Raw genomic sequence first — 22,906 nt, 5'->3', positions numbered from 1 at the left:
CTGAATGAGAATTGATAGTAAGGTTGTGCGGAGCTTCATTCCTTTGATATTTGATCCTTTTGCAGCTCCTTAGTTGCTATTACTGTTTAGGGACCAGGTTGGTGGAAATGACAGAGGGGATTAGGCAGTGGTTGGTGCATCTGTCAGCAACTCCTGCTGTGGGGTGTACGATGCAGACCTCTAGATAGACCCTTGCTCTGATGATTACATTGTCTAACAGGTGCCCGTGTCAGTAAAATGGAGTCAAAGAATTGCAGATGCTGAAATCTTGAAGAAAAGACAAAGTGCTGGAGTAGGTCGGGCAGCATCTGTAGAGGGAATGGATAGATGGTGTTTTGGGCCGGGATATTGCCTGAACTGCTGAGTTACTCCAGCACTTTGTGTTTTGCCTGTGTCCATAGATACTGTACATTCAGCATGAAATGGTGTCTCTTTAACACACAACTGCAAAATATATCCTCATGCAAGCTAGCCAACCATGCGTCAATCCAAGTCACTCCCTCCATCACAACGTATATTGCAAATAGAGAGATCAGACCTTTATACAATATTCTGGATGTCGCTACTGTGGAACTTAGTATAATTAGAGCAAGATGTCCTTATTCTTGTACTCTTATCTTCCACCACATAGGATTCATCTTTTTAATTGCTTGTGCCTGCTGGTCGATGAACTGTACAATATGACATTCAGATCCTTTTGAGCATAAATATCGTGCGGTCTCTTACCATTTAAAAGATGTTCTTGCCTTTTAATGTTTTGTTACTAAAGTGGTTATCCTTGTATTTTTCTACAATAGTCACTCTGTATTTTCACACATGCTTCCAAAATCTCTCTGCATCTCCATCCTACTTTCTATTATGAACATTCTTAGATATATTATTCTTGATACATTCACCCAAGTCGCTCCAACAGATTATAAACAGCAGAATCCCATTGTCACAAGAAAATGGGAGCAGGATGAGACCACCATTCATTGTGATATATGATATGCTCCATGGAGCCTCCACCTCCCCACCGCCTGAAAATTACCCATTTATCCCGACTATATTTCTCTAAGAGCGGGCCAAAATGTTACAAAGGATTGAGACGCCAAACCATTGAGATACTAAACTAGTTCATTTGATGGAGATACAAATGCCCTGAATAGGCCGTGTGTAGAAAAGAACTGCAGATGCAGGTTCACGCTGAAGATAGACACAAAGTGATGGAGTAACTCAGCAGGTCAGGCAGCATCTCTGGAGAAAAAGGATGTGTTACGTTTCAGGTCAGAACCCTTCTTGTGACTCGTATTCCGATCCAGAATAGGCCATTCCTCTTATTGTTTACCTGCCCTAAGGGAGGAGTGAAAACATATGCACACCCGTACACACAAACAACGGGTGGTAGAGTTCACGTTTTACAGCACAAGGTTAGCATGGACAAAAAGCAAATTTAGATCCTGCACCAGCACGGATCTGGCATAATGGAAACTGGATATCAATCCCAAATTAACTCCAAAGAAAAACAAGTGAATCTTCTTCCTCCTGCAGTTTCATTTCACTCTGTTTAGTTTCTGGCCAGGTTTTGTCCTCAAATTCACGATGTACAGTGACCTGGATTTTCTAGTACTTAGCAAACAAATGGTGTTCCCCGTTCATTACCTTTGCAGATGTCTGCATGTTCCTGTGGGATTTTATACCACAACTTGCAGCCTGGAGTTCTGCAGAAGCGCAGAACTGGAGAGCCAAAACTAGGTGACATTCCCTTGTGGATCTGAGAACCATGTTAACAGATCAAGCAATGATGCATCTCCGTCATTAATCGAATCAAATAAACTTTACTGAGAGACGCAACCAAGTAAACCAGCAAACGCGAGTTGTAATTTTACACGGAATGTAAAATCCTGGACGGAAACAAAAATCAAGAGGGAGGAGGAGGAAGGCGAGGTAGTAAGCCTTGTAGATGTAGATTAATCCCTTCTGTGCGGACTGAGTCTTGTCACAAGGTGTTGATGAAACTCAACTTCTGAAGGAGCAGGTCAACCTGGGCACCAAGTGTCATCTGCGGCTAACTTTATGACTTTCGTGCAGCCGAGTCTGTGGGTACAAGTCTCACTCCAAAAATCTGTCCATTCATTCTGCCTGGGTGACTGCCCCAGTGGTAGGTTTAACAGGTCCGATCACACCATTATGAAGAGGAGCAGAGCAGTTAACCATAGTGACAAGGCCAATATTTTTATACCCAACTCGTACATTAAAAAAACATGTAATCATTATCACAGCTCTTTATGGGAGCTAACTGCATGTAAATTAGCATTCCTACATTCCAACAGTTACTGCGTATCAGAGGTAGAATGGAGACACAGATGCTGCCTGACCCTCTGAGCTCTTCCAGCACTTAGTTTTATGCTCAATATATCAGAAGTACTTCACTGGTCATCCATCTTCTCCTTCTACCTGTCTGTTCCCATTTTAACCTGCCATGTTCATTGATGAAAGTTCATAAGCTCATAAGTAATAGGAGCAGAATTAGGCCATTCGGTCCATCAAGTCTACGCCATTCAATCATGGCTGATCTATCTCACCCTCCTAACCCCATTCTGAGGCTATGGCCTCTAATTCTAGACTCTCCCACTAGTGGAAACATCCTCTCCACATCTATTCTATCCAAGCCTTTCACTAGTCTGTACGCTTCAAAGAGGTTCCCTCATTCTTCTAAACTCCTGCGAGTACAGGCCCAGTGACATCAAACGCTCATCATATGTTAACCTACTTGTTGTTCCCTAGTATACTCTTTAATGACAATGTATACCAACATTCATAGTATTATGCCTAATAATAGTTACAAAAATAATACAGTATTTGCATTGCAAAATAATAGTTGCATAAATTAAAACATGATTAATTATTTAAAAAACAGGTTGGGACAATTGAAGATTTTGATTTACACAACATGTTTGAATGGCTACATATTTATAGCTTCTGCTCTGCTGAAATATATCTGTTATATTGCACTCCACCCTTCCCTCCTACAATAATGTAACAACAGTCCTCAGGATGTTCAAATACATCATTAATGCTCTATTTGTCAAACAGATTTAACATATTACATATGATTGTAAACAACAAAATAGCTGATACTTGTTTCTTTTAAACCTCCTCCAGCTACATCTGAAAAAAAAATTGCAGAGCAATAAGTCTTTCCTGGCAAACCTCGCACCTTAACAGGTGTTAAAGAGTTTTGGTTAAAGCAATGATTTTCATTTTGTCTTCTGCTTGAATATTGGCTTATTCCCCAGATCTGTCCCAAATATGATACAGTCTCAGATCAACAGTACACTCGTGAGATTGCAAATGTGGATACATTCCAAAAATACCCCAAGGAACTAAGAAATGTTCCAATACCCTTTCAGAATACCCTTGCCATGAACTTCCAAAAGGATTAAATTGCTTTATCACCAATGCAGGTATACTGTTCATCGACCAGGAAAGATCAGAACACTCGAGGGCTTGACTTTTTTAGGATATTGGTTCAAGATGAACAGTAATTAGATGACCTTAGGTGCAGATTTGGCACTCCAATGCCAAAGGGTATCATGTGTGGACAGAAGGCACAACATTGGATAGGCCAATCAGTCTTTAGTGATGCATTTAATGAACGATCCAAATCAAATTGTTCAACGTCCAGAAACTTGATCTTGTAACTATCCATTCATTAGTATTCATTCCAAGAACGACAAGCAGAACTTTTCCTGTCATTTTATATAACTGCCAACATGCACATAATGAAGCAAATTTTGAAATTTTCTTCAGCGAAGTATCAAGGTCAAACTTTCTAGGAGAAGGTGTCAGAGGCAAACAGTCTGTCACATTATTATCTGTTTGCAAAACAAACACACAAAGTGCTCGACTGACTCAACGGATCAGGCAGCCTCTCTGGAGAGCATCGACAGGTGACATTTTGGGTCCCGACCCTTCTTCAGACTGGAATACATTGATGTGACCAAAAGGTGACGTATAAAAGCTGCAGGACAGCTTGGGAAAAAATCATTGTCATACAGCATGGAAAAAGGCCCTCGGGGCAACCATCAAGTACCCATTTACAGTACACAGTCCCTTTTCAGATTCTACAACTCACCTACACTGGAGCCAATTTATAACCAAGTAAGCTACCAATTTACACAACTTTAGTATGTGAGAGGAACTGGCAACACAGCGAGAACCTACGAACTCCACACAATCAGCAAGAAGATTAGGATTGAACGGGTTGTTGGAGCCGTGAGGCACCACTGTGCCACCCAAAGAAGGAATTAGCATGTCCAATGCTGTTTCACCAAAGTTGTGGGTAACCACTTAGCAATCTCTCAGAAATTTCCCAAAAATGCAATTAAATTGCTTGTTTATGGGTAGCACATGCTTCAGCCTAAAATGCTTAGCAATTGAAAACTAAATTTTAATATCTTCAGAAATTAGTCTGTTGAGCATCCCTGATCTCAAGAGAGTAGCCATTTTTTTTAAAATTGAAGATAGTGAAAATGTTGCAGTAACTCAGCGGGACAGTCAGTATCTCTGGAGAGAAGGGCTCCAGAGATGATGCCTGTCCCGCTGAGTTGCTCCAACATTTTGTGTCTATCTTCGGTGTAAACCAGCATCTGCAGTTCCTTCTGACACACTCCTGCCTATTTTCAATTCTCAGCCTTCTTCAGCCAAAAAAGGCACAATGGTTGAGATGTGGGGAAATTTATTCGGTCAGTGGGTCATAAATGTTTGGAGTTCTAACTGAGAGGATCTTAGATATTGTTTATATTCAAGCCCGGGATCTGTACATTTGTAGAGACTAAGGGGAGGAACTATTTCTCCTACCATTACAAGATGTATATTACAAGTCCAGTAGTATCGGCAACACATTTTCTCACTTCCATAACATTCAAGTTAAGTCTTATCATTTCAACTGCTGCGGACAACATTTCTAACCCATTGGGAATCGATTCAGCAGATGAAGCACAACTGTTATTGATGCTTTCAGAGGAAGACTTGGCTTTGGCAATGACCAAGAGGTATTCTTACAAACCAGTCAACCCCTAGTGTTAATATTCAGGTGGGAGGATTTAGCTTGTGTACTCTATTTATTGGAATACAACAACACAGAAACATTTCCCGAGGCACTGCAACATCAAGAGGAAAACAGATGCTGGGCCAAAGAAGTAGATTAGGAGGATAAGGTAAAAATTATAAAATTGATCTTTATCAATAAATTTATGATTCTGTAATGTGCAGTGCATGGAGGAATTCTTTGCAAGCGAGTGAAAGGATACACCGTGTTTAATTGGGAGCCTATTCTGCCAAAAAAGAAAATGCCGGTCCCATTTCCAGTAGAATTTGAGATTAGTTTAGTTTTGTGTGGAGATAGAGCTTGGAAACAGGCCCATCGGCCCATGAAGTCTACGCCAAGCAACGTACACCCGTACACTTGGGACAAATTACACAAACCAATTAACCTACAAATCTGCATGTCTTTGGAATATGATAGGAACCTGCAGTGGCGGACTAAAAATATTGTCTAAAAATATTGGTTGCCAGGAGACAAAGGGGGCCCAGTTCATCAGGGGCCCACTTGCTATAGGGGTCCACTTGCCATCGGGCAAGCTGACACCCTGGCCAGTCTGCCACTGGGAACCTGGAGCATCAAGAGAAAACACACATGGTTGCTTAGAGAATGTACAAAAAGTCTCCTTTTTCCATTCCCCCCCCACAGCTCATGGCATTTCTTTCTCTATGGCTTGGTAATTCATTCTCCCCATCACCATCCCACTTTACCAAGCTATCAAATGATACAGGATTAATCTCATAATAAATAATCTTCTCGAGAATTGCTTCGTAATAAGAGGGAATTTAACATTCAGTTTCACACACACCATTTGAAAGTGATGTTTCCAAATAATTGCATTCGTCTGAAGGACAAATTAAGGAAAATGGATCGGAAACTTAGATTAAAAGCAATGGCAGACATCAGGAGAAATATTTCATAATTCACAATCAATAGCAATTGGTAAATGAGCAAAAAATGGAGCCAAGGTCAATAAAGATAAATTGCTAGAAGCATTTAAGGGGAGACCTGATAGAAGCATTTAAAACTGAGCAGCATAGATAGGGTAGACAGTCAGAACGTTTCTCTTAGGGTGAAAAGGTCAAAAACTAGCTTTCAGGTGAAGGTTAAAGAAAATGTGTGTGACAGGTTCTTTTTAAAACCGAGGATGGCGGGTGTCTGGAACACATTGCCAAGAGGCAGATAGAATATTGACTTTGAAGAAGCTTTTAGATAGGCACATGGATATGTAGGGAATTAAGCGATATGGATCATGTCCAGGCACACGAGATTCGATTATTTTTGCATCATGTACGGAAATAGACATAATTGGACAAAGGGCCTGATAACAGTGCTGTTAAATTTATGTTCTATGATCTAAGCGCTCATTAGCTCAGGCGGCAGCGACTGTATTTCAGATCAACTGTCCTTAATCAGAAATGGGAAGGTGGGAAATTAATGTTTGACTTTGCAGAGATGGGGATAGAGAGAATGTTGAAGAGAACAGAGGGAATATCATATGTGGTGAGACCAAAGCTGGCAAGACAATAATTAATGGAAAAATTAGCCTCTCGGGAGAGACAAAAAATTAAAATAAAGGTGCAGCCACATCTGTGGAAAGAGAAGTGAAAAATAAAGGGAAGTTATCCAAGATCCAGGGTCTGCAACATGACCAGAAGGAAAAACGAGGTGCAACAAAGGTATACCTTTATTTCCAGCATCTGGAGGTTTTGCGGCAAGTTACAGATTATATTAGATTGAAAGAAAATCATAAAGTTGCAGTGAATAGAAATAAGTCTGCGGATTGGCAGGATTAGAAACCAACAAAGGATGACTGCAGCACTAAGAACGCGAGAGAGAAAATACATTGTGTGCTTAAATGAGCAAAAAACACCAGTTTCTTCCAGCACATGTGGAGGAGGAGTCCCGGCAGTGAATGTGTGCTCCTAAGTAGCGGAGACAGCCGAATTACATAAATACTTTAACTGTTTTCACAGCAGAAAACATTAAAGAATTCTTAAAATAATAGGACACAAAGAGAAAAGTTATACCAAAAATCATAAGGCTTACAAATGCTCTAGACTCGGTAGCTACATCCTAGGGCTCTGAAAGAAGTGGCTGAAAAAACAGGGAATACATTGAGTGGCATATTCGGGGATATTCTAGATTCTGTAAAGGATTCAGTAAATTGGAAACAAACATAACACTGCTATTCTAGAAGGGACAGAGATACGACAGAGAACTGTACTTGAATTAGCTTGTATCAGCTGTCACAAGAATGCTTGAAGATATTATTAAGGGTGGATTAAAAATCACTTACCAAATGTTACAAATGTATTACATTTGCTTGAGGATGCAATTAGCATGGTGGATAGCAAGGGACCAATGGATATAGTCTATTAGGAATTTAAAGAACTTTTACAATTATTCACATGAAAGATTACAACCCATGGTAAGGGTTCGCAGGGCATTCTGATACTATTTGTGGGCAAAAGATTATAATGGATAGAACATTGGCCAACAGGGGAAAAAACAAAGGGTATGAGGTAATAAATACGTAGTTTTCAGTGAAGTGCCCCAGGGATTAGTTCTGCAAACTCAGATATTTCCAATTTATAATAATGATTCACATGAGGGAACAGAATATGATGGTGCGTTGTCATAAAGATTGGTGGGAAAGTAAGCTATGAGGAAGGCCCAAAATAGGGACCTAGAGTGGTGAACAAAAGGATGCAGATGGTAAAAGAAGAATGTTATATCATACACTTTGATAGTAAGAACAGAAAAACGATCTTGTGGTTCAAAATGGTGAAAATCTAGCGGCGGCCAGAAAAAGGTACATCTCTTTGGGCAAATAATCACGGCCAAACAGTCATCACCACGCGACATGTTTGTATTGTCACGAGTAGTCGCCCAAAGACTTGTACCTTTTTCTGGCCACCGCTAGATTGTCACCATTTTGAACATTTTTGGCGACCTGCTGCGACTATGACAGGTGCCGGTAAGCCGGCGAAAAAAATTTGCGTAAGTGAGACAGGCCTTTTCGGAATTCAGTACCCTGGAGAGTTGTGGATACTGATTCATTAAGCATAGTCATGGCCGAGACAGATAGATCATTGGACTGCAGGGATTCGAGCGTAATGAGGATAAGGTAATAAAGTAGCGGGAAAACCAATGATTAGATCATTCCGCGAAGAATGGAGATACCTAGCAATGCAGTTGTGGGCTTCCCTTCCTTCTATATCATATGCCCTGTTTTCTTGCCCCTTCGTTCCAAATATGTCATTTAATTGGGTCCTACTTGCCACTTCTAAATTTCTGTAGTTGCTCAATTGTCTTCAAGGGGGTATTTACCTATTCCAGTGGAGACAATCTGCCCCGGTCCTCTCAGTCCTATGAGCTGCCCTATTCCTCTGCATTCTCCGTCAGTGCATTATGCATTCTCTGGCCAGGAATGCACCAAAGGAAGCTTCCGTGCTTGTGAAAAGACTCATTCTTCCCCAGCTCCATTATCTCTGAAACCGAAAGTTTATTTACAAATGCCAGTAACCTCTGCCCCTCACCCTAAATCCCTGTCAATCACAGAAAGAACACTGGCATCAACTTCGGAAGTCAGATAGTTCCCGAGCTCTACAACACTCCTTTCAGAAGAATACATATTTCAGTTTCTGCACCCACGTGCTATGATTTGTTTTACATGTCAAACAAATTAGTGCGTAGTAATTGGCACACTATAGGGTTTAAAAATGGCTAAGTTCAGAAGCTGATCATGTGTTTTCTTGGTGTTTAAATCCAAGGGTATTTGTCACGGCAACACTCTAGGGAGGGGGGCGGGGGGGGAGATTTTAAATCACTAATGTTAAGAACATACCGCAGACCATTTGTTACGTGCATTCTGCACCAACAATCAAGCTAAGCTGGAAATAAATATCAATTTGATTAGTATAATGGTCAGTGTGTTTTTGAAAATCTTTTCTGTAAATGTGATTAAATCAAGCTTTCAAACGCTCAGAAATGTGTAACGGCAACAAGTGGGGTGTGAATGCTCAAAGTTGCCAATTTATTTGCATTATATAACCGCTGTGTCACCAATAAACTAATAAAAACTAATTATTAAATAACCCTTCCAAATCAAAAATATGGATATTAGCAAAAAAATCCCCTCCATTAAGAAACTCATATATTACTAACAAGTCCTCTTTTTAACATTGCGTGTTGGATTTCTGCTCCGGAATAGCTTTTGAAACTTGGCAATTTCAAATTACTCTTGAGGAAGTGCTGCTGAGGCACCTTTTTGAACCACTTTGAGGGGAAAGTGGACACAACAGTAGAATTGACTGCAGACTCCAGTTAGATGTGATCCTGGGACTGGAGTCACATATGGGCCTGACTGGTACAAGATAGTCTAAGATACAAAAGTTATTCTGGGGCAGAAATCCAATGCACAGTGTTAGAAGGGGCAATATTCAGCAATATTGAGATTCTTAATTAAAGGAAATTCTTACAAATATTCTTACAAACGCATGATGTGGAATAGATTCCCCTTGGCATTAAGCTCAAATATTGATAGTTCTCTAATTATGTTTCATTATTAATCACTGAAACAACCTGGCATTCCCCAGCACATGTTATTGTAATTGAGATGGATGCTTGGAACAGCAACCTCTCTATCCTAATAAAGGTGCAGTGGCATGAAAATGTTCTCATTATCTGTCCTCATCTAAACAGGCCACGCTAAAGTATGCTGCAATGGGTCGTATCCACCGGCAAAAGGTCATGGCTTGCACTTAAAATAGTGCCTTTAAGGAGGTGCATGACATTTGGATTGGGGTTTGAGAAGGCTAAAGATGTACTTCCGTTCGATTCTTCCATCCATATAGAGTCTCCCAGTCCTTGTGAAACATTGATACTGGAGCAGCACCTCCACAGATAATGGCCCTCCACCACTTGATTTGTTATCACGTGTTTAATGTGCTGGACATAAAGTACACACAAGGAACAAGTAGCTGATAGAAACGTATCCAATTCGATGATATCTCTCCTGTCTTTCACTATCACTTCGGCCATCTGTCTCCATCACTGATTTGGCACACGCTAGTTTGAAAGTGTACTTATCACCCTGGGAAAATGGAGGTCAGCTGCAACCTTTTAGTTCTCACACTATTCTTTTTCTCCTTGTGATATTGCATGCCCAAATAAAGTTCCTAAGGCCACTAATTTGCAAGAAAGTCCAGACGGTAAACACTTCATGCAGTTTGATTAATGGGAACATCTCATCCAAACTAGATTATCTGGAATGCATGCACTCTTTCCTAATCAATGAATTGAAATGCTAACCAATATCTGTCCACTAGTCAACAGAGACAATCTGCTTTACCTAAACTGGTCTGTAAATTGGGATTAATTGACAGAGTCCGGAGCGGGAATCGAACCGGGAATGCATTATGTGGAATAGATTCCCCTTGGCATTAAGCTCTGATAGACCCATAAGAGTTACCACAACTTCCCACCAAACTTTATCCAATGATATCTATTGAAAACAGCCTTTGGTATCAATCTCCAAAACAGATGGGACTTCATAAGGTGGAATACCACAAATTACAACAAAGCCTACAGAAACGATACCACATCAAAATACAGGAAACACTCAAGGTTTGCACAATAAATGATGAGCATTGTTTTTGCAAAAGAAAGAAGATCAACCATTTTTCATTTTTATTGTACATGAAGAAATACTTAGCCAGCTCTACACATTGTACAATACTGACTGACCTATACTGTAATGATAATTTGGCATCTTACGACTCCAAAATAAAAATAAAATAAGAACAAAAGGGCAGGGGAGAGATGACCTAATATATTTTGAGTCCGCGTTTTTGGGTTAAATATACTGTTAACAGATGTCCGAAGATACAATCAATGGCACTTGTAATGTTTCAGTGTGGACAGCCACCAATGACCTAATCTTCCCCCATCTTGATCTGATCGTTTATTCAGCTGCTAACACTCTTCCCTTCACTTTATATTCAACTGCCTTCATCTCATTTGTTGCAAGCATCCAAGTAAAACTCTTCGGTGCCAAGATAGTGGGTTCAGATGTTGCTGCTGATATAGAAATCACCAGCAGACAGAGACTTGGGGGGGATGGATGCAGAGAGAAAGATAAGAATGGTATGGAGAGACCCAAAAAAAACAGAAGAACTTCAGAAACAGCAGTTCATTGAGATGCCGATTGCATTTAAGTTATTTTTTTACATTTCAATGATAATAAATGTTTCTGCTGAGCAAATTTAATCAGGTCCCGATTCTTAAGAATCAAAACTTAATCTCTAAACATTTCAATGGATTGCTCATTTTGTACAAAAAGGATTTCATTGATACATTTGCTTTGAAAAAAAATCTCAAGATGCCTCACTGTCAATTCAAATATTTTGAAATGTGGTCTATAGTACATTTATCCAAGCAATTGCAAATGATTTTTACACTAGCAATAAGATATGTGATCAATCAAATGGTTTTGTCATGTCACTGGGGGAGTAAATATTAATAAAGAACTACATTAAATCATCTGTTCAGAAATTAACCAGGTTATGTTTCCTTGCTGTTAACTAAATAAAATCACTTCATCAGTCAAATAATGTCTAACTTGAAGATAGTATGTTTTAAAATTCTAAACAAGCAAAAGTTGGTTCTGGGTTAGAATAATTCACAAAAATACTTTCCCAAGCACATCTGCTCTCATGAAAATAGTATCTTGGATCGTATTGATTTGTCCACAAAATGTCCTACTGGATGATTACATTCATGTACAATGACTGACAGAATATTGGCTTAACAACTTACACAGAAGACAGCATTTCCCTCAATATTGCACAGCTGAGTAAGACTGAATGACATGCTCAAGCCACTGGAACGACACTTGGACAAAACTCCGAGATAAGACATCATTGAGGTCCATGACAGATAATTCAGCATACTAACTTGTTTCTGTGATACATCCTCTGCAAATAGTTCTTCAACCTTCTTTGGGCAACCAATCATTTTGAAATAATACAAATAAATAAGGTTATCATTTCCCAACCTAATTGACACATACATAAGGAGACATTTTACACAGTTACCTGGAATTAGAGAAAAATGGCAATGCTCAGACTCGCCACGAGCGTCTAATTCCATCCCAATCTATCAATTCAAAATTCTATTCATTCTCCTTTATACATTGTACTTCCAATTTTCACAAGATTTTCATTTCAGCCATGTGTATGCAGGAATGGTGCAGAGCCAGCAAAGATGTGGTATCCTTGTTAAAACAACTCAAGAACTGATGCACAGTGAGAGTTATGAATGTGTGCTCACTGGGATTTGTACATGTTGACTGTGAAACGGGGGCTCACAAGTATGCCCATCCATCAGTGGTCAGATCTTTCCCTTGCTGCTAATCCCAATCATTCCACGATAACATGCTCCACATTCTCAAAAAAAAACCTTACATCCAATTGCTTAATTGCCATCGAGTCCAGGTCACAAAGGATTTATTTCTGCATTAGTTTGACGGAAACCTCCATCCAAATCAGTCACTTTCTCCATGCATTTGAAATGAATATTGAGGGCTTCACATAATGTGTATGATCTGCTAAAATTGGATAGCACATCTGGTGTCGTAAGAGCATGCAAGGACTCTTGACTCAAATTCTCAGGAGTGTTACCAGAAATTTTTAACAGTCAACATTGTTGAAAACTGTTGTACAAAACTTTCCGATGTGATAGTGTTTGATTCAGAACAGTTTCAATTAAATCTCAAGCAGATGCCAACTTTTTAGATCCATCTGCAGTGATACGTGAATTCTAAAATATCCCCAAGCTAATCTTAATGTTTTTATTTTTTAATATTTGATAGAGATAGGATTAATCCTACGATAAATTTGGAACCGAGTATTTTTGAAGAATGTTCAAGTTAAGTAACCTGCCATACTGAGTAAATTATCATCATTCAGCACAATATTTAAATATGTTTATTCCACATATAGACATTTATTATTACTATCGGTGAAAAGCAATTGACTTTATGGCTGAATTTTTGCAGTGATTATGGGGTTTTTTAAACCATAGCCAAAGATTATTTTGCTGTGCAAATAATCAACAGCATTTTCCCTATTCACACTAAAATATTATGTTTTGGGGCTTGCAGGTCAGTCTAGTAATAAACATTAGTGGAAAAAACAGGAAGCATCCAGAGACATGTGCAATGAGCTATTATTGGGGATGAAGTAACAGTTGGATCTCATGTAGTAAAGTCTTCATTCTACTGTACAACGAGGAAATGAGAAATAATCAGAAGCGTTCAGCTTCTAGTTTGGCAGCAATGCCAAAGGTATTGAATGAAGGTGTACAACAATCACCAGCATTAGATGACATACCCACCATTAAGTAACCCACTGTTGAGGCAAGAACGCAGACAAGAACTCCTTGAAATTAGAAATGCTGATACTGGTTTGTTATCTTGGCCACTACAGAAGACGATTCCGTTGATGAGGTTTGCGATACTGGTGTTATAGTAATATGATCTCTCCAATGTTTGTTGTTTTAAATGCAAACTTTGGTCTAGTACAGATGACAGGGGAACGATATAAGTAGGAAGTTGAAAACAGTTTAATTGAATTGTCATATCATAACATAACATGCAAACTCGCAACCTTCAATGAAAGCAGTATTTCTGCTCGATGGATAGAGGGTAGATTCAAGTGCTGAATGGCTGATTTTTCTACAGGAATTATGCGACTGTATCAGGTAATGCTTTATTGGACATGAACAATAATATGATAAACACAAAAAGCTGGAGTGACTCAGTGGGTCAGGCAGCATCTCTGGAGAAAAGGAATAGGTGACTCTTTGGGTCAAGATCCTCTTCAGACGGAGGGTCAAGGGAAAGGGAAATGAGAGATTTTGTAGGTACATAGACCAAATGAATGAGATATGCAAAAAACAACGATGATCAAGGAAAGGTGGAGCCCACAATGGTCCATTGTTGGCTGTGGGGTAGGCGATAACTCCAACAATTATATGGTTACTAGTTCTGGTAGAAGGGTGTCGACCCGAAACATTGCCTATTTCCTTTGCTCATAGATGCTGCCTCACCCGCTGAGTTTCTCCAGCATTTGTGTCTACCCTGGTAATAGCAAACGTCAGTTGTGAAATGCCACCGTTAAGTATCAGGCACAGATGAGGTCTGATTTGTTGCATATACAATGAGCCTAACAGAAAAAGGCCACTGACAAGTCATGTAATAAACTAAACACCTATAAAATAAGTGTGTTCCTGTTGACAGGATGATTATTTAAAGCCATTACTCTGCCAGATCCGTTCCAGGATTATATATTTTACCAAGGGCCGAAAGTTAAATGTCTATATTTTGAAGGAACTTAAAGTGGTACAAGTTTTTATATATTGTTGTTAAAAGGTGAAATTTATGACTATGAATTTAGCATACAAGTTGGCAGTACAGGGCATGAGGGTATTGAAAAGATTTCTTCCTATTAAGGTCAATCAAAATTTGAAAAAAGTGTAAATATTTAGCCAACTCCAAATCAACCCTAACTACCTCATCAGGAATAGACATGCGACAGTCTCCAGATACCTACTGCAGTCCGTAAATCTTTGGACTAGCCAGTTTTATACCTTTACATGTTCTCGTGTCTGTGAAGCCTACTTTTGCTGCGGCTATAGATTTAGACTGGAACTGTTTCTGTTATGGTGGATACACACAGCAACCACATCTTGAGACACGAGCCTTCTTTTAATCAGTGGTTGTTGGCATGCGGTCTAGATTTTAAATAGTCCCCCCCCCCCCCCCCCCCCCCCCCCCACAATATCAATGGTACCATCTCAGACAAGACCTAAATGCATTGGGGGAGGTGGTGGTAGAGGGAGAGTAATTAAAATAAGACCTAGATGTGCATCTAATGCAATGTAGAAACTGTATATTAAAAAAAAAACTGAGGTCCTATCAGCTAAGTTAACATGTATTTTTCAGGCAAAAGGTTGGTTGATGTAAAATTGAATTTTCCATGCAGGAAAACACAAATCTCAAGTGATACAAGGCCAAGATGTCAACATTGTTTTAAGCTTCCATAATTATATTTCTTTAAAGTAAAGCACCACTGAAGAGATGGAGAGAAATAAATGGAAGATATGGAAAATCTGTAACAAAAGCACTGAAAAAGCTGCAAATAGTCAACAAACATGACAGCACTGAAGCAGACTGAATGGGAAAGGACAGCAATCAAGTGAATGAAAGGAGACAACAGGGGCCAGAAGAATAATGGACATCACATTTGTCTAATTAAGTGTCCTGACCCGAAATGCCACCTATTCCTTTTCTCCAGAGATGCTGCTTGACCCGCTGAGTTACTCCAGTATTTTTTGTCTAACTTTGGTATAAACCAACACCTGCAGTTACTTCCTACACATTTTGCCCGCTCTGCTGTGAAAGCTCCTCAAGGTATGCCTACTTTGAAGAGGTTCCCCTCCTCTCCCCGACAGGAGTTCTGCAACACCCTCTCTCACTGCCAGACTGAAAAGGGTTTCTGACCTGAAACATCATGTATTCCTTTTCTCCAGAGATGCTTTAAGTTACTCCAGCATTTTGTGTCGATCTTCGACATCACATTTGACCTTGTTCCATTCTTCGTTTGATTTAATTACACAAAACCTTTCAGCCACCTTCTCTGCACCAAAAGGGACATCCTGGGATGCAAGAACCTGTCATTTCTTGTCGTCACAGACTGCTGCACCAAACTTAAAAAATAATGTGTTTTTTTTTTAATATCAGTACAAGAGTTTCGAATAATATTTTGAATTCTGATCATATTGGTAACTATTCTTATTTAAAAAAAGATTAATAACTTTAAATGTTTCATCAAACCAAACATTGCACCATCAGAAAATGTTTCAGTTTCTATTTATTTGTGACCCCTTATCATCAAAAATTCTATTTAATTAGTAATTTTACGGTACAGTAACAAGTCAGTGTTTTTTTTTTTTCATTTTAAAATCTCCTCTTTCCTCCATAACTTTTAATTCACAAAGGGCTGGAGGAAATCAATGGGTGAGGCTGCATCTGTGGAACTAATGGACAGATGACATTTTGGGTAGGGACCCTTCTTCAAACGGAAAAAGGTGTCCTGACCTGAAAAGTTGCCGGGACATTTCCTTCACAGATGCTGCTTCACCTGCTGTGTTCTTCCAGCTTTGCTTACGATTCCAGCACCAGTTCCTGATGTCCATCTTAAATTAATTCCTTGCTCTTTTGTACTAACCAACATTCCATCTATGCTGATCACTTAAACTACTCCATAGGGACAGAGTCAGGTAGCACAGAAACAGGCCTTCCTGGCAAACAAATCCGTGCCAACCAGCAAACACCCATTTGCACTTGGCCTACCATTATGTTCCTTCCCACATTTTCATTAACTCTCCCCAGATTCTACACCTACCTACACACTAGGGGCACCTCACAATGGCTAATTAACCTAAAAACCTGCATGTCTTTTAGCTGCGAGAGGAAACAAGAGCATCTTGTGGAAACCAGTGCGGGGTGAACATGCAAACTCCACACAGACATCACAGGTGGTCAGCATTCATCATACAGCCTAAAGTTGTAGGACAACTTGTTCTATTTGATCTTATTTGATTGTGCACGCCAGGTTGATTGCATTCGTCGATACAGGGCGGACCACGTGAAGGTTGCAGTCTCCCACCCCGTGGCCAGCATTGAACCCACTTTATTCCAACAGTGAAGCAACAGCTCCACTGGCTTTACTACTAATGGAAACCAAAGTCAAACTGAGTATTGTTTTTTCTGGTTTTGGATTCATTACAGATTTTATTAGTGAGCCCAACATCTTCAAGGGTTGACAGTAATTGGTTTAATTCTGCTTCAATGTCTGATGGTCATATCTTTAACTTGACACCCGTGCTGCACATAAAGAAACCCACATGTTTGAAGGAAGGAACTACAGATGTTGATTTACACTGAAGATAGTCACAACATGCTGGAGTAACTCAGCTGGTCAGGCAGCAAGCATCCCAGGAGAAAAGGAATAGATGACATTTCGGGTCGGGACCTTTCTTCCGTCTGAAGTCACCTATTCCTTTTCTCCAGGGTATTTGCCTGACCCGCTGCGTTGCTCCAGCATTGTGCGTCCATCTCCAAATGTTCTTTGAGAAGGACGAAAGATGTATTTCAAACTCTGCATGGGTGGTCCGCAAATGTACCTTCCCACTCAATCTCTTAGCCCAGGTCTCTGGAACATGCGCTCGCTCGAATCCACACAGCGAGACTCTTGGACCTGCGGGGAAACATGTGCTTCCATCCTCTTTTAAGATGTCAGCAGTTTCCGTGGTCAACATTTTCCTTCCAGAGTATGAACGGCAACGGGTGTTGAATCTTGACGACATTTACCTGCAGCGCTGGGTGCACGTTAAGAGGGAATTATTGCAACTCTTTTACAAGAGAGTTTGTGACAACGCGACCCTGCTACCTACAATTTGCATTGTATCAGGTCCCCCAATACAACAGACGAGAAACGTCGCTCCATATTATAGGGAAGTTACGTTCAGAAGATATCCTGTAACATCAGCGGGAATTTCTGTGCGTTGCAGTCGAGTTGGTGTAAAACCGATAATTATTGTGAAGCGAGAGACAGCAACACGGGTAGAATTGTAGCATGCTGCCGCAAGGACTAGAATAGCATTTCCAACGGTGCCAGCCAGCAACGCTTTAATCTATTCCGCAACTCCAGTCTTAAATCCAAGTCTGGACACACTATACCACATCAAATGTTAACCCTCTCGGTACTGGCGCAACTTTGCGAAATACCCGCGGATTTTCCCCTCGGATCCTATATTTGCGTTTGAACATACCTACTCAACCATTTCCATTGGCCATAGCTTATAACCAGAGTAGCAGAGAGGACAAGGAAAGGGGAAGAGCAGAAAGCGTAGAATGCAGAGCGGGGGAAAGTTTGTGAACATTTTGTTGATAGTTAAAGAAGGGCGTCCTACCCAAACTAAAATCCCTCGCCCACCACACAATTTCATTACACACTGGAGTCTTCGAGACTGTGCATGCATCCAATTGTACACAAGTCACTGAACCGATACTTCAAGCCCTCGGGCAAGCTGCCAGCTCCGATTGGAGGGTGATTGAACAGTTACTCCGCTGCTTGTCTGCAAGTGGGTGTGGACTGGACTGAGAGAGTAGTGCTTACCTGGAGGACATGTGCAGCCGCTAGGGACCCCGCGGGCCGCTCTCACCTTGGGCAAATGAGCCTTCAGTTTCTGAGGAATTAAAACGAGAATGGCATCACAGGCAAATACTACTTGCGCTTCCATGCACATTTATTCCAAATGAGAAATACCTTCTCCCCACCATAATTAACCAAAAATAGCAATTCCATACGGCTCTTCATAAAACACTTTTTTTTTTAAAGTTCTTAATTTATAATTATTATGGCGTGAATAAGTTAATGTTGCAAGTTAATGTTGCAAGCACTGGTACTTTTGGGTGGGGAATCTTCCGGCAGGAAGATTGGGTGCTGTTTCCTTGAAGTGCCTGCAGAGCGGTAGTCGGTTTTTTTTTTTTTGCAAACATATTAGCAACAAATAGTTGGGCATGTGTTGTGGAAAAAATAAAGTTGCTGGAAAGCAGTGTGTTTGTCTAACCTTCGCTGCAGGATCTGACTGGGAGAGATTGCCTTTATTCGCCAGCTATAATTAAATATACAATTGGAACAACACTGAAAACGCAAGATAATATAACACACGATCATTTTGTTGGAATCGCTACGCTTCAGTAGGCAGCTTCATCTAAGGCAGCCGCGCACCAACCTCTGTCAGTAGTTGATCCACTCTGTTAAAAATAGCCGGTTCCATTTGGTCCATTGAGAACCAAGCCGAGTAAACCTGCCTCTCTTCCTCCAAATGCGAGACGCGGGTCTGGAGCTCCGAGGTCCTGTAATGTACTAGAATGCACACCCCCAGAGATACAACTGACAAGAGACAGCAAAAGACTCGAGGGAGGTCTGGACAGTGTCGCAAGCGTTTGGAGATCTGAGATGCATTACAGGTCCTTCGGAAAGCCGGTCGCACTGTCTCTCCTGTCCTCTTCGGAAACCCTTCCATACTCGTTCAACTTCACTCAACCCTTATCGAGCCCAGACCCGCTGTAACAATCCCGGGCACATGGAAGCTGCGCCAAGAGAATTGGCCGTCCAGTTATTTCCAGAGAGAGAACGAGTTTTTAGTTGTTGTTTTAAAATAGAAAATCTATCTGGATTTCCGCGTCGGTCGCAATGTTCACTTGGACTCTCACTGGAAAAAGAAGTAAGAACGTGAAGGTTTAAGTCCTCTGCTTTGGTTCCCAACCCTCTGGAGCAGACACGCTGGCCGTAGTTAGAGTATCCGCGGATATGTTAGGGTCTGCTGAGCGCTCGGACCATCCCCAGTCTTAACGGGAACATAACACAGCCGCTGGCTGCCTTGGTTTATCAATGCTATTTCCAGCCATACGCCTGCTTAACATAATTTATTTATTTATTCAACGTGACAGGGCGGGTTTAGGGTCGGAACCTCCACTTTGATCGTGAGTGACGCGTAGTTTCCCTCCCCCAAACACATCCGATTATTTTTAACTGCTGCCGAGGATTTTGTTCTAAGGCACCAGCCACGAGCAAAAACAGCCTGGGACGCTTCCGCTGCCCAGGAGTACAAGAGCAAAGAGCTCTGGCGCTGTGAGCAGTGGTCAGACGCACAGGGGGCGAAAGTCCACGAAAGTCCAGCAGCCCTTGGCCGCTTGTAAAGTGCCAAATCTCGGCCGCCGCTCCCCGGTGCTGCCCGCTGCTCCTTCTGCACTCTCCCGAGTCCTGTTACCCAAACACCGCGGGCTTTGTCACTTGCCAAGCTTTGTCGCGACCCTACTCTCTTCTCCAGCTTTCACCCCCAACTATAATCAGACCGGTGGAAATCAACGTTTATTATGGCGAGGGACTGAAGCGCAGTCATCAGATGCATCGCAGCACAAGCCTATGCTGGCAGCCGGTGCAAACAGAAGTGGGAGTCTGTTTTTTTTTCAAAGACGAGCTCTAGAACAGATCTGGGGGGAGGGAAGACGCACAGACTGGAACCTCTCTCCAGGGGGTGGGGTAACCTGGTCGAGGTCTTTCACAGTGTTTAAGAGGGAACTGCAGATGCTGGAGAATCGAAGGTTACACAAAAAAGCTGGAGAAACTCAGCGGGTGCAGCATCATCTATGGAGCGAAGGAAATAGGCAACGTTTCGGCCCGAAACGTTGCCTATTTCCTTCGCTCCATAGATGCTGCTGCACCCGCGGAGTTTCTCCAGCTTTTTTGTGTAACCTTCGAGGTCTTTCACATCTTGGTGTAACCGGATTGTTCAATAGTCCTTTATTGTCACGTGTCCCCCAAGGTACAATGAAATTTGATAATTTGAAATAGGGGTACATGTGTGATGTACATCTAATAGTGAGGGGGTACTTTAAGGATGGAGTTGTCACTGCAACTTTAAATACTATATCATATGATCGTGGTAGTATCGCACTGTTGTGCTTGCAATTCAACGAGGGTAGCTTACAACAGTCAACAGTGTACCTCACTTGTTGGTCCCTCTGAAAATGAGTGGAAGCGTGCAGTGATACGCAGCCCTGGGCCCGTGCAGAATAAGCTACAATACACCACAAGGTGTATAAAAAATCCCGAATCATACCAGTGAAGGAATCAGATTATCCCAGCTTTAATGTGGAAGTCAGAAACAAACTGGAGGTCAGATGCCATGGCAGGAGACCAGTTACTGTGCCAGTGAAGTTCAAATGCACTTAACCCCTCATTGCTTCAAATGCTTGTTTGGGGTGAGCAATTAGAGTGATACAATGTGGAAACAGGCCCTTCAGCCCAACATGCCCACATCGGCCAACATGTCCCATCTACACTAGTCCCATCTGCCTGCGTTTGGTCCATATCCCTCCAAACATGCCCTATCCACGGCAGTTGCAGCTTTTTCTGTGACCATACCAATTATATGTGCAGTGTCAGGAAAAAGTCAAAATCTGGAGAAAAATCTAATGTAAAACCACAATCTCTGCACTGATATAGTTCTGTTCTCTTGAATACTGCAATTTCGTATAGGTATAGCACAGTATAATAAATGAGAGTAATTTCATCAGAGTTCTTGGCACATCTATCCAGACCATAGTTCGTCAGTTGATTTCTTTTCCCGTCTCCAACTGCATCCCTCTGCATATGGTCATATTATCTTTACTTTGTGGTTCCATCAACTTTGTTAAACGTTTCTGTGGGACATATTGTTGAATGTTTTGTCAAAATTAATCTACATTGTGCTTTTCCTGCGCAGTTCCTTTACTTGTCATCCCTGTGAGATTTCCAAACAATTCTGTAAAGTTGTTGGAGCTCAGCTCACCTTACAGAAATCCATGGTACCTGGCCCTAATTAACTTAGGTTTGTTCAAGTCCAATATGATCCTCAAGTCTTGGCTCTCAAGATGTTTATCAACAAGTGAAGCAAAGGGTTTATAATTTCCTGGCTTATCCCCAATGCCTTTTCTGAATAAAAGAGGTTGCTTTTATCAGCCTACAATCCTTTGGCTCAGATTGTGTTTCCAGTTGGCTTTTTGCTGGTAATTAGAAGTGACTGAGTGTGGGACTGCTTGTATATAGGAAAACATCTGCAGTGCTCTGCTCTTTTGGAAAATGAAGTAACACAGGAGTTGGCTGTAGAACCTGGATTAGGAGATCATACATTGCTTACACCAGGTGCAGCTGAGCATTGCAATCCACTTCCGAAATCTGGTTCTGTTTGCATCCATGCAAACCAAACTCAGACTATGTCCATATGACACTTTTGTTTTTCATTTGCAATAATGTTGGATCAACACACTATCACAAGATCAGCGGTGAACCCTCAGCTGTGATGGGGCCATGGCGGTGGTGAAGGTTCGCGGGTTGACCCGCGGTCGGCGGTCGATGAGAGCGTGCGGGAACCACCGTGGGGGAGGGAGAGGAAGAACAATGGAGGACCCGGAGTGGGGGGGCCGCGATGAGGGAGGGGGAAGAACAATGGACAATGGGGACCCGTCGTTGGGGAACCGCTGTGGGACAGAGGAGGAGCCGGCGTACTTTATAACTTTGTCAGCACCATAGCTAGCCACTATTTGCATACATTGGGTATGCAAGCAATACATTTCACCGTGTCTTGTCACATGTGACAATGACGCATTCCAATCCATTCCATGCTATGATTACAGAATATACTAACATGAAGCATCTGCTGGAGCTCTATGGCAGGCCCAGAAGACTTTGTAGTGAACAGATTCTTCGACTGCTTGGGATTTTCTTGGGATTTTGAAATGAAATGAAAGTTAATGTACCACAATGAAATGAAATGATTCATCTTTATTGTCATTGTCATCACTTTAAGTACAGAGACAACATTAATGCATTTTTGAGCTGCAAGGCTCTCATCATTGAAAGGGGAGACACAGGGCGTCCGCGGTGTGCCCGCGCCAACCGCCGTGAAACATTCCATTACACGTTGGCACAAAGGTGGGTGAAGTGTCTTGCCCAAGGACACAACGACAGTATGCACTCCAAGCGGGATTTGAACCGGCTACCCTCCGGTCGCCAGCCGAACTCTTAGCCCATTGTGCTATCTGTCGTCCGTGGGCGTATTTTCTGTGGGCATTGAGGATTAGGAAGATTGAGAGCACAGGGAGCAAGTTATTGTACCACACAATGTGATATAGATTAAAGA

The 22,906-nt window shown here is 41.4% G+C and overlaps 1 protein-coding gene across 3 annotated transcripts in view; it reads right to left on the bottom strand.

Annotated features, from left to right (window-relative positions):
- Positions 1–19,855, bottom strand: part of LOC129712973 (collagen alpha-1(XIII) chain-like) — a 200,612-nt gene extending 180,757 nt beyond the window's left edge. Inside the window, exons 1-2 of one of the 3 annotated variants that reach the window (XM_055661794.1) lie at positions 18,953–19,855; positions 18,334–18,403 (exon numbers count right to left, since the gene is read on the bottom strand). The gene's annotated coding sequence lies outside the window, so the exon portion shown is untranslated. The remainder of the gene's footprint in view (positions 1–18,333; positions 18,404–18,952) is intronic. The other 2 variants (XM_055661796.1, XM_055661797.1) reach the window with 2 other exon arrangements.
- Between the last annotated feature and the right edge of the window lie 3,051 nt (positions 19,856–22,906).

The sequence above is a fragment of the Leucoraja erinacea genome, chromosome 34, assembly GCF_028641065.1.
Source record: "Leucoraja erinacea ecotype New England chromosome 34, Leri_hhj_1, whole genome shotgun sequence".
Taxonomy (NCBI): Eukaryota; Metazoa; Chordata; class Chondrichthyes; order Rajiformes; family Rajidae; genus Leucoraja; species Leucoraja erinaceus.
The sequence above is the reverse complement of the archived record's forward strand: the minus strand, read 5'-3'. Positions and strand labels throughout refer to the sequence as shown.